Source organism: Spinacia oleracea, chromosome 4, assembly GCF_020520425.1.
Source record: "Spinacia oleracea cultivar Varoflay chromosome 4, BTI_SOV_V1, whole genome shotgun sequence".
Taxonomy (NCBI): domain Eukaryota; kingdom Viridiplantae; phylum Streptophyta; class Magnoliopsida; order Caryophyllales; family Amaranthaceae; genus Spinacia; species Spinacia oleracea.
Window position 1 is genome coordinate 91,407,832 of NC_079490.1, and position 10,221 is coordinate 91,418,052.

The following is a 10,221-nucleotide window of genomic DNA, read 5'->3' on the forward strand; positions in this document are numbered from 1 at the left end:
CCCTACAAGCTACAAAGAACCGAAGTCTGAACAACACGACGAAGTCATCTTAGATCCTGTCAAACCGGAGCAAGTCGTCTTCATTGGGTGTGATGCGCCAGGCGACATCAGGTCGGAACTCATAACATTCCTCAAAGCCAATGTAGATTTTTTCGCATGGTCCCACGAAGACATGCCGGGAATAAGTCCAGACGTCATCACTCACAACCTCAACGTCGATCCATATCATAAACTTGTCAAGCAGCAGCAACGAAAGTTCGCCCTAGAGCGTAATCAAATCATAAACGATGAGGTCCAACAGTTACTTGATACATGGAAAATCACAGTAGTCAAATACCCAGATTGGTTGGCCAACGTCGTATTAGTCAGGAAAAAGAACGAAAAATGGCGCGTCTGCATAGACTTCACCGACAACAATAAAGCATCCCCCAAAGACTCCTTCCCACTACCTCACATTGAAACCATGGTCGACGCTACTGCTGGGCATGAGATGCTCACCTTTATGGGTGCCTTTAGTGGATACAATCAGATCCTGATGCACCCAGACGATCAGGAAAAGACCGCCTTCATCACGGAACGGGGAACTTACTGTTACAAAGTCATGCCTTTCGGCCTAAGAAATGCCGGTGCGCCCTACCAACGCTTCGCCAACAAGATGTTCAGGAGACAGTTAGGAGACACCATGGAAGTTTACATTAACGATATGCTGGTCAAATCCAAGAAGGCCTCATATCACATTTCACATCTACAGCAAGCCTTCGACGTCTTACGTGAGTACAACATGAAGCTCAACCCTACTAAGTGTTCGTTCGGGGTCTCTTTCGGAAAATTCCTGGGTTATATGGTCACTCTGCGAGGTATCGAAGCTAGTCCCGACCAAATCCGAGCAATCATCAACTTACAGTCACCACGAAGCCAAAAAGACGTGCAAAAGTGGGCAGGGCGAGTAGCTGCTCTCAACCGCTTCATCTCTAGATTTTATGACATCCTCTGGAAGAACGAGAAATTCAGCTGGACTGATCAACAGAAAGCCGCACTTCAGCAACTCAAACAATACCTGTCAATGCCCCCACTCCTGTCAAAATCAAAACACAGAGAAGAATTACAGTTATATCTTGCAGTCACAGAGTTTACCGTCAGCCCAGTCCTTGTACTAGAAGAAGACGGCAAGCAGCTTCCCATCTATTACGTCAGTAAGTCTTTACTTAGCACCAAAACAAGGTATTCACATCTCGAGAAACTCGTACTTGCATTAATTATTGCAATCACTAAATTGCGTCCCTGCTTGGAAAGTCATCTTGTGATTGTTAGAACTAAAAATCCCATGAAGTCAATCATGAGGAAACCCGAGTTATCTGGCAAGATGTCCAAATGAGCCATACAGTTAGGATGTTACGACATCAGGTACGAAGCTCGCACAACCATCAAGTCGCAGGCTCTGGCAGATTTTGTGGCTGACTCCAGCCCAAGTATCCAACCCGATGTCGACAAAGAAGTCAACATGCTGACGGATATGGGGCTCTCGTCAACATGGACTCTGTACACCAACGGTTCCTCCAACATACGGGGGACAGGATTGGGAATTGTGCTAAAGTCCCAACAAGGGGACACCATAGTACAGTCTGTCTGTTGCGAGTTCAAAGCTACCAACAACAAAGCGGAATACGAAGCTTTGATCTTAGGGTTATCATTAGCACTCGACATGCATATTCGTCGACTTGAGGTACGTTGCGATTCATTGTTAATTATCAGTCAAATTAACGGTTCCTATGCAGCAAAAGATTCCAAGATGCAGGCCTACCTTGAAGTAGCCAAAAGACTCGTCGGTAAATTCGACTCATGCACCCTGCAACAGATACCAAGGGACCAAAATACCCAAGCTGACGCCTTAGCTAATTTGGGCTCAAACATCAAACCTACCAGACTCACCACAATCCCCGTAGTCCACCTTATATACCCAGCCAATACAAAAGAAACCTTACCCATCAATGAGCAGACCCCACCAACTCAATTTTCTGCCCCCACATCATGGCGTGAGATGTACATACATTGGCTCAAACACCACACCATCCTAAAGTCACCCATGAAAGATCCTTCCGTATAAGAGCTTCTAGATTCATCTTGATCCATGGAATCCTATTTTGAAAGTCAGTTGCAGGACCGTACCTTAGATGTCTGGACCACGACGAGATCGAGTCGACGCTGAGAAACATCCACGACGGTGAATGCGGAAATCACGCCGGAGGACGAAGCCTAGCCCACAAAACTCTGACCATGGGATATTTCTGGCCAACTATGAAGAAAGATGCAATCACCTTCGCCAAAAAAAGCGATTCATGTCAATGTTTCACGTCCATCTCCCATCAACCTTGTGAAGAGCTTCACCCTATCTTGTCCCCTTGGCCCTTCATGAAGTGGGGAATGGACATAGTGAGTCCTCTGCCACAAGCCTCAGGTCAACGCGTCTTCATGTTGGCAATGACTTATTACTTCTCTAAATGGATCGAAGCAGAAGCATTCAAACGAGTACGAGACACGAAAGTTATATCATTCATTAAGCGAAATGTTCTCATCCGTTTTGGAATCCCGTTTGAGATCCTCTGTGACAATGGTTCGCAGTTCATCAACAATAAAACGAAGGAATTCTGTACCAGGTATAATATTACCTTGCATACTTCAACTCCAAGATACCCTCAAGCCAATGGCCAAGCTGAGTCGAGCAACAAGATCATCATCAACAACCTCAAGAAACGTCTCGATGATGCAAAAGGAAGATGGGCAGACGAACTATCCATGATTCTATGGGCCGACAGAACAACACCCAAGACAGCAACCAACCTCCCTTCTCTTTAGTATTCGGGTGTGAATTTGTCATTCCTCCCGAAGTCGAGCTTCCCACAGCAAGAAGAAGTTTCGTGGCACCAGGAATGAACGACTCGGTGTTTTCATACGACATCGACACGGTCGATGAACTCAGAGAAGCGGCTTTTTTGTCAGAATGACATATTACCAACAGGCACTTGCAAATAGTTACAACAAGAACGTCCGAGCTCGAATCATCCAACAAGGAGATTGGGTTTTGCGAAAGGTCTTTCCAAACAAGAAAGATTCGCGACATGGGAAACTAGCCCCAACTTGGGAAGGTCTCTATCAGATTGTGAGACGAACAGGTCATGGAGCGTACGAATTGATGGACAGGGATGGAAGGCCTATACCAAGAAGCTAGAATGCGACACACTTAAAGCTGTACCACTTCTAAAAACATAGAATCCATCTTTTCTTGCCTTTTTCTGTTTTTCATTAACACACAGGAATGGTAGATGCTTGCGACATCATGACGGCTCCCCTAGGCAGGGGACAACATGACTCCACCTCGGGTCATAATAATCCAGGTGTACCAACACAAGGTAGCCATCACGACAACGTCAAATCAAGCTAAGTTCCTTATCCTTACTTTTTCCTTTCTGTATTTACATTTCCTCCTCATTTCCATTGCTGACTTAGGCATCGGAGGGCCGTTGGCTGCACCAACGACCAACCTTGACTCCATCATCTCGTTTTGCAGATCACATTTTTTGGGAATGCATACAACATAGTGCCAACGTTTACGCATTCGTCCCAACATAATAAAACTCAACAACGCAAGTGGACGACACAGTCTCGACCAGTACTCTCTAAAAACTTTGTTTTTTCCTTCTTTTCGTAATTTCGTTTTATTTCATGTAGCCCTATACTGACTTAAGCATCGGAGGGTCGTTGGTTTATCTTCACGCGCTGCTATGTTGACAATATGATGCCTACTCGATGACGAAGTCGAAAAGAAGGAAGCAGGACCACAAAATCATGTACGCAACACAAACAAAACACTCTGACGAGATGAACACAAAATTTCCACTTTATGAAGAATATTCATGTGTTACATTTTACAACTTAAATATACAAGTTACGAACTACGGAATGCGTCTTACACTTTACAAATTACAAGATAGGCCATACGAAACGCATGGCAAACAAATTACAAATTATATTGTACACTATACATTTACAGAAATACAAGTTTACATCTATATGGTAAAACCTTTTTACCTTGCAGCTCCACCTTTGGCGAGTTGAAGACGTCACCAAATCAAAGCAAGGTACGTATACCAGGCTTCCTGCACACAAACACACAAACACCAAAGGAATCCCACAAAACAAAGCAAATCATGCAAACTAAACAAAAAAATAAATAAACCCAGAAATCCACAAATATTTACAAGACTTATCCCCATGAAAAAGCCAAAACAACAAAAGACTGCCGCCTTCAAGGCAAAACACAACCGAAATTTTTTTTTACCACACTCGCGCCAATCAAAACCAAACCATTGTTTAAAATAATTCTCTACTAAGAATTATATATTTTTGAAGGGGGCGGAAAATGGACTACTCCAAGGGGTCTGCTAGTCTCGCATTCTTCTCTTGCTCGCTATTGTCTGGTGTCGTCACAATCTCGGCGTTGGGGCTGGTTGCAGTTGCACCCTCCTCAACGTCCTCTTCATCACTGACGGCACCAGGGGGACATACTCCTTAGGGAATGCGGCATTGAACTGAGCAGCGTCTTTCTCCGGAGTCCAGTCCGCATGCCTGCCCGCCATGAAGTCCTCCATCATCTCAGCCCGGGTCATCCAAGTGTAATAGCCAGCACACTTGAAAATCCTTGCTTTGACCTTGGCGAGGGACGTCTTCAGCTCGTCAACCTCTGCAAACGGCGCCTCCTTGTCGACATTCAATGCAGCAACATCAGCAACCCCCTTTGCTTGCTCCGCCTCCAGCATCTCAGCTCTAGCCATTGCCTCCTTAGCGACGCCACCCAGTCGACCAACTTCCTGCTTTGCCCTTTTCATGTCATTTTTTATTTTCACTAACTTTTCTTCCAAGGCTATGACATGATGGCGAGTCACAAAAGCATATTGCAGGGCCTACTCAAAAAGGAAAAGCAAAAACAAAAGCAAAACCATTCAGAGGTCTTTGCCAACCCAAAGACGGCGAGACAACAAGACAAAAAGCAAAGGACGAATAAGAATACCTTCCAAGCATCCTAGACGCTCTCGACAGTTGCAACGACTGGCGATAGGGTCTCTTGACGTTCGCGACTGGAGGTCATCCTTAGGCGGTCCACTTATGTCCACATCTGGTGCAATGGAGCGTCGGCCGACCCATCGTCGTCAGGAAACTCAATAGAGAGCTTCCTCTTCCGAGATGGAGGCGGCACATTGAATTGCAGAGCCGTGGCCCCGGTCACGGTAGCGTCATGGGAAGTCTTTGGCGACTTCCGAGGTGACACCACTGTGATGGGTTTGGGCCGGACTACACTCCCCAGTGCGTCCATCCTCTTTTTCAGCAAAGCTTCCGCAGACGGGGCCCTACTAGATCGTGTCGAAAGACCAGTTCCTGCAAACATAATATCATACAGACGACTTAGTCTCGTTGCAACACATGTAATTATTTTACGGGCTACGAACCCAACTTGTAACTAACGTTAACCAGTTTACCTGTTGAAGTCAACATGTTTGCAGGCTCAGATTGTTCTTCCTCTTGTGAAAGTTCTTCACGCTCGAACCTCGTCCCACAAAAGGTTCTATCCTTGAGAGGTATCCCCAACTGGACAACAGTTTTCTCGACCGCCTCAGCGCCGACCCCAACTGTGTCGAATGATGCCCCTATAAAAACAAAAAGTGATAAAAGGTCAAAAATAAACAAATATACCTCTATCCATCCATTCCCCAGTCAAGAAGTAAGAGTCGGGCCCCGAACTAGCCAACTCCACAAAAAAGAAACCACCCATCCACCCTCTGTCGTTCGATTGGTCCGAACCTAGCAGAGCTTCCCTGATATCCTTCACATGCAGCAAGTACCGACAAGGCTCCGTAGTTTCGGACTTTGTAGGTGTATACCAAGTCATCCACCCGAAATTCCATTCCCAGTTTGTCGGCCAGGTGGTCGACGAGATGCATGACCCGCCAAACCTGCGGCATCAGTTGCGCCGGCGGCACCATTAGGGTTTTCAGAACACCCCTCACCAGCGGCGTAAAAGGGTAAGTGTACCCAATTTTGAAGGGGTACTTGTAGAAGCAAACCCAACCGACCAATGTCCAATCGGCCCGTTCGTCGGGCAGCGGCAAACGAATTACCGCCGACGGGGGAAAATCGCAGTCAGCCTTGAGCGCCGCCGGATCCTGATTTCCCCAAGTGGCCGCTCAAGGGTTCTTCTTGTCCAGAATGTTAATTGGACTAAACACAGGATCCTCATCCAGATCACACTCTACCACCACTTTCTTGTTCTTCGCACGGGCCGACTTGGTTTCCATTCTTTGTGACATGGAGGATGGAAGACTAGAAGAAGGAAGATGAAGAGAGGGTGGTTACCTAAAATCTGGAAGAGAAAACCACCGAGTTCTTTGCGCTTGAGAAGAGAGAGAAAGAGGAAGTGTGAAGAAGTGGGTGAAAGGGAGTAACATATTTGTGGAGGAAGTGGGCGGTTGGTTTATCAAGGGGTCATCATTATGATACGCCGTCAGTCATTGGGGGAATAAGAGGTTATTTCCTCCCTTTTCTCGTAAACCAGGAAACCCATTTTTCCTTTGAACTTCTCAGAAAATTTCAAAATGGGTTTGCGGACAATTGTTAGGGGAGAAAATACCCTTTTGGTGATGTGTCCAAGTATGCCACTATGGAGTATCTGTGTCTGCCAGCAAGGAACAAGGTTACGGCTGAAGAACTTGATCCCAACGGTTGAGTGAGACGGCAGCGGTTACATTTAGATGATTAAGTATGGAGCGTATCATTAACCATCTTCATTAAGCTTAATTATGTACAATAATTGCATACGTTACATCCTTGTATGAAGCCTATAAAATGGCTTAGACAGCTCCTTTGTACGAATAAGTTCTACTTGCTAATAATACGCTCCCTTATGCTCTTACAAATTACTCTTGTCACTTCCCATTATCTAGCTCAATCGATTGTTAGCACCTTCCTCAAGACAAGTTCGGCTCTAAGCAGAATTTGTCAAAAACACGTACCCGTCAATAAAAGAGAGTAAGGCATGATTGCCTTTGTTGTCGGCCAGAATGTCGATGTGTGGAAGTGGAAAACCGTCTTTAGGGCTAGCACTGTTAAGATCTCTGTATTCAACGCAAATTCAAACTTTGACATCCTTCTTCGGAACTGGGACGAAATTTGTAATCCATTCTGGATATTTGGATTCTCGAATAAATCCGGCCTCTAACTGCTTGGAGACCTTTTCTAGCAACGGACCACCTTCACTGGAACTAATGGAGGTTATCAGAGCTTACCTTGACTCTGTTAGACGACGTCTTCTCCAACCTAGAGAAGCAACCATGGTTCATACCCCATTGTTGATTGAGGATGTTGTGGAGAGATTGTAGGGTGGACAACAAATGGAGGGAGATGCGATGTCCCGGATGAGAGAAGTAATGCGGAGTGTGAATGCTGCATTGGGTTTGGCTCGTAGTTCGGGTGATAACCATGGCCAGAACTCAAAAGTAATCATTTCAGAAATAAGAGCATGATGAAGAGGATATTGGTGATGCTGGAAATCCACCTTCACTGCATAAGAATGACTTGGAACCAAAGAAACCCTGGGCAAGCCTCTTTTCTGGTGTATCTCTCACATCTAAAGGTACAACTCTGTCCTTCATTGCTCCCTCAATATCTGATGGTAAACCAGTAGTTGTTGTGGATAGGATGGATATTGCAAAAATGGCAAAAAACTGGGATAGTGCTTTGATTTTGTATGTTTTGGGGGATAAACCTTCCATTGGGGTTGTGATAAGGTATATTAAGAAGGAATGGTGTAACATTAGCAAACCACAAGTAGTTTTACATGATGATGGTTACTTTGTCATTCGATTTAAGAGTAGAAATGAGAGAGATACTGTGCTTGTTGATGGCCGCTACACTTTCTTTGGTAGACCAATGGTGATTAAGCCATGGTCTGCAAACTTTAATTTCCAGGAGGATATATTGAGGGTGATTCCTATTTGGATCAGGTTACCCAACTTACCATTGAATTGTTGGGGGTGTGATTCCCTCAGTAGAATTGGAAGCTTACTATGTGTGCCACTATATTGCAGATGAATGCACATCTAAACAGATGAGAATCTCCTTTGCAAGGTTACTAGTTGAAGTTGATGTAACCAAGGAGTTACCTAAATCTGTGGCTGTGCAAGATCCTTCGGGTAAAACTATAATACAGAAGGTTGTATATGAGTGGCCCCCTCCATACTGTCCCAAATGACAAACTGTTGGACATGTGTGTGGGAAGACTCAGGGTAATACGAACCAGATTTCATCCAGCAGGACGACAACAGAAAAAGGTTATTCAAGTGTGGCAACCTAAGAAAACTATACATAACCAACCAGTGGGGGAAAAGGAGATTGGAGATAAAAGTGGGGAGAATACACAAGGTGACCAACTTGCAGTAGGCCAGACTGATTCTACCATTATAGCTTCTTCTATCACTGAGGATTTGGGATGGAGAGTGGTTATTAAGATAAATAGAGAACCTAGAGTTATTATTAACAGTGTGGGGCTAGCTCAAGTGCATGATGATATACAAGGAAGCAGTCGTGGTGGAGATGGGGGAGGTGACATGGGGACTTTCCCAATATATGCAACATGAATATCTCCTCCTGGAATGTAAGGGGGATGAATAATCCCTCAAAATTAGTTGAAATAAAGAAGTGCTTAAGCAATAATAACATTAGTATAATAGCTCTTGTTTTTTCTTTGGTTCTACTACGAGGAGTTCCCACCGCCTTCGGCGAGTGGACTAATCTCCCGCGGGAGTTTTCATGGGTACCTTGATGGGCAGCATCCCTCCCAGTTGAGATTTTTTCCATTCCCAAGGCTCGAACCCGAGACCTTGGTTAAGGAGCAAGAGGCCCTTAACCACTCATGCCAACCTCAATTGGTAATATAATAGCTCTTGTTGAAACTAATGTTAAAGAAAGTAATTGTGTCAAGTTACAAAAGAAGTTTGGTGGTGCTTGGAGGTGGGAAGTCAACTACAGCTACTCCCCTAGGGGGAGAATTTGGGTAGGTTGGAAGAATAGCATTATAACATTCCAACCTATCTTTCTTTCTGAACAGATGATCCATGGTTATGTTACTGCTAAGAATGGAAAATTCACTGCAAATTTTACAGCTGTCTATGGTATGCACTCTATTGAAAACAGGAGGTCTATGTTGGATGATCTTTGTAAGATAAAAACTGTTATTACTGGACCATGGTTAGTAATGGGAGACTTTAATTCTGTGTTGTTTTCAGGTGATAGAATAAATGGTACTGATTTCACAAATATTGAAACTAAAGATTTTGAAGACTGTCACTACTGCTGATCTCACTTACTTAAGAGCTATGGTCATCTCTATTCTTGGAGTAATAAAGGGCAAGGTAAAATGAGAATTTTCTCAAGAATAGATAGGGATTTTGGCAACCCAGATTGGCATCTTACTTATACTGACTCAATGGTGGAATACTTGAACCCTGGCCTCTCTGATCACTCAGCTCTTCTCATAAGGTAAAAGGTTAACATGTAACAAGGGGGGAGACCCTTCAAGTTTTTCAATTACATGGCTGAACATGAAGATTTTCTGAAGATTGTTCAAGAAGGGTGGAAGGTTGAAATCCAAGGTACTGCTATGTTCAGAATTTGGTGCAAACTGAAGAGCATTAAAGCAGGCCTCAAAACACTACATCATAAGGAGTTTGCTAAACTAGAGGAGAGAATAGACACTATGAGAACTAACATAAACCTTATTCAAAACCAACTTGATGTGGATCACACTGATAGTCAGTTACAGAGTGATGAGAAACAGATGAGCACAAGACTGAAGAAATTCCTCTTAATTCAGGAGAGTGCCTTCAAGTAGAAATCAAGAATACAATGGCTCATAAAAGGGGACTCAAAAACCAAATTCTTCTTCAGTGCCATGAAGGAGAGGAATTCCAGAAGCAGTATAGATGTGGTGTATGACAATTCAGGTCAAAAACTTCTTACCAATAGGGAGATCACTGAAGAAATTAGGAACTTTTACACAACCTTGATTGGTACTGCAGCTCCCTCTTTAGTTGGCATTGATGGTGAGGTGGCCAGGAGAGGAAAACAACTGTCAGCTGCAGCTGGAGCTACAGAAAGCTTGGTGAGACCAGTGTC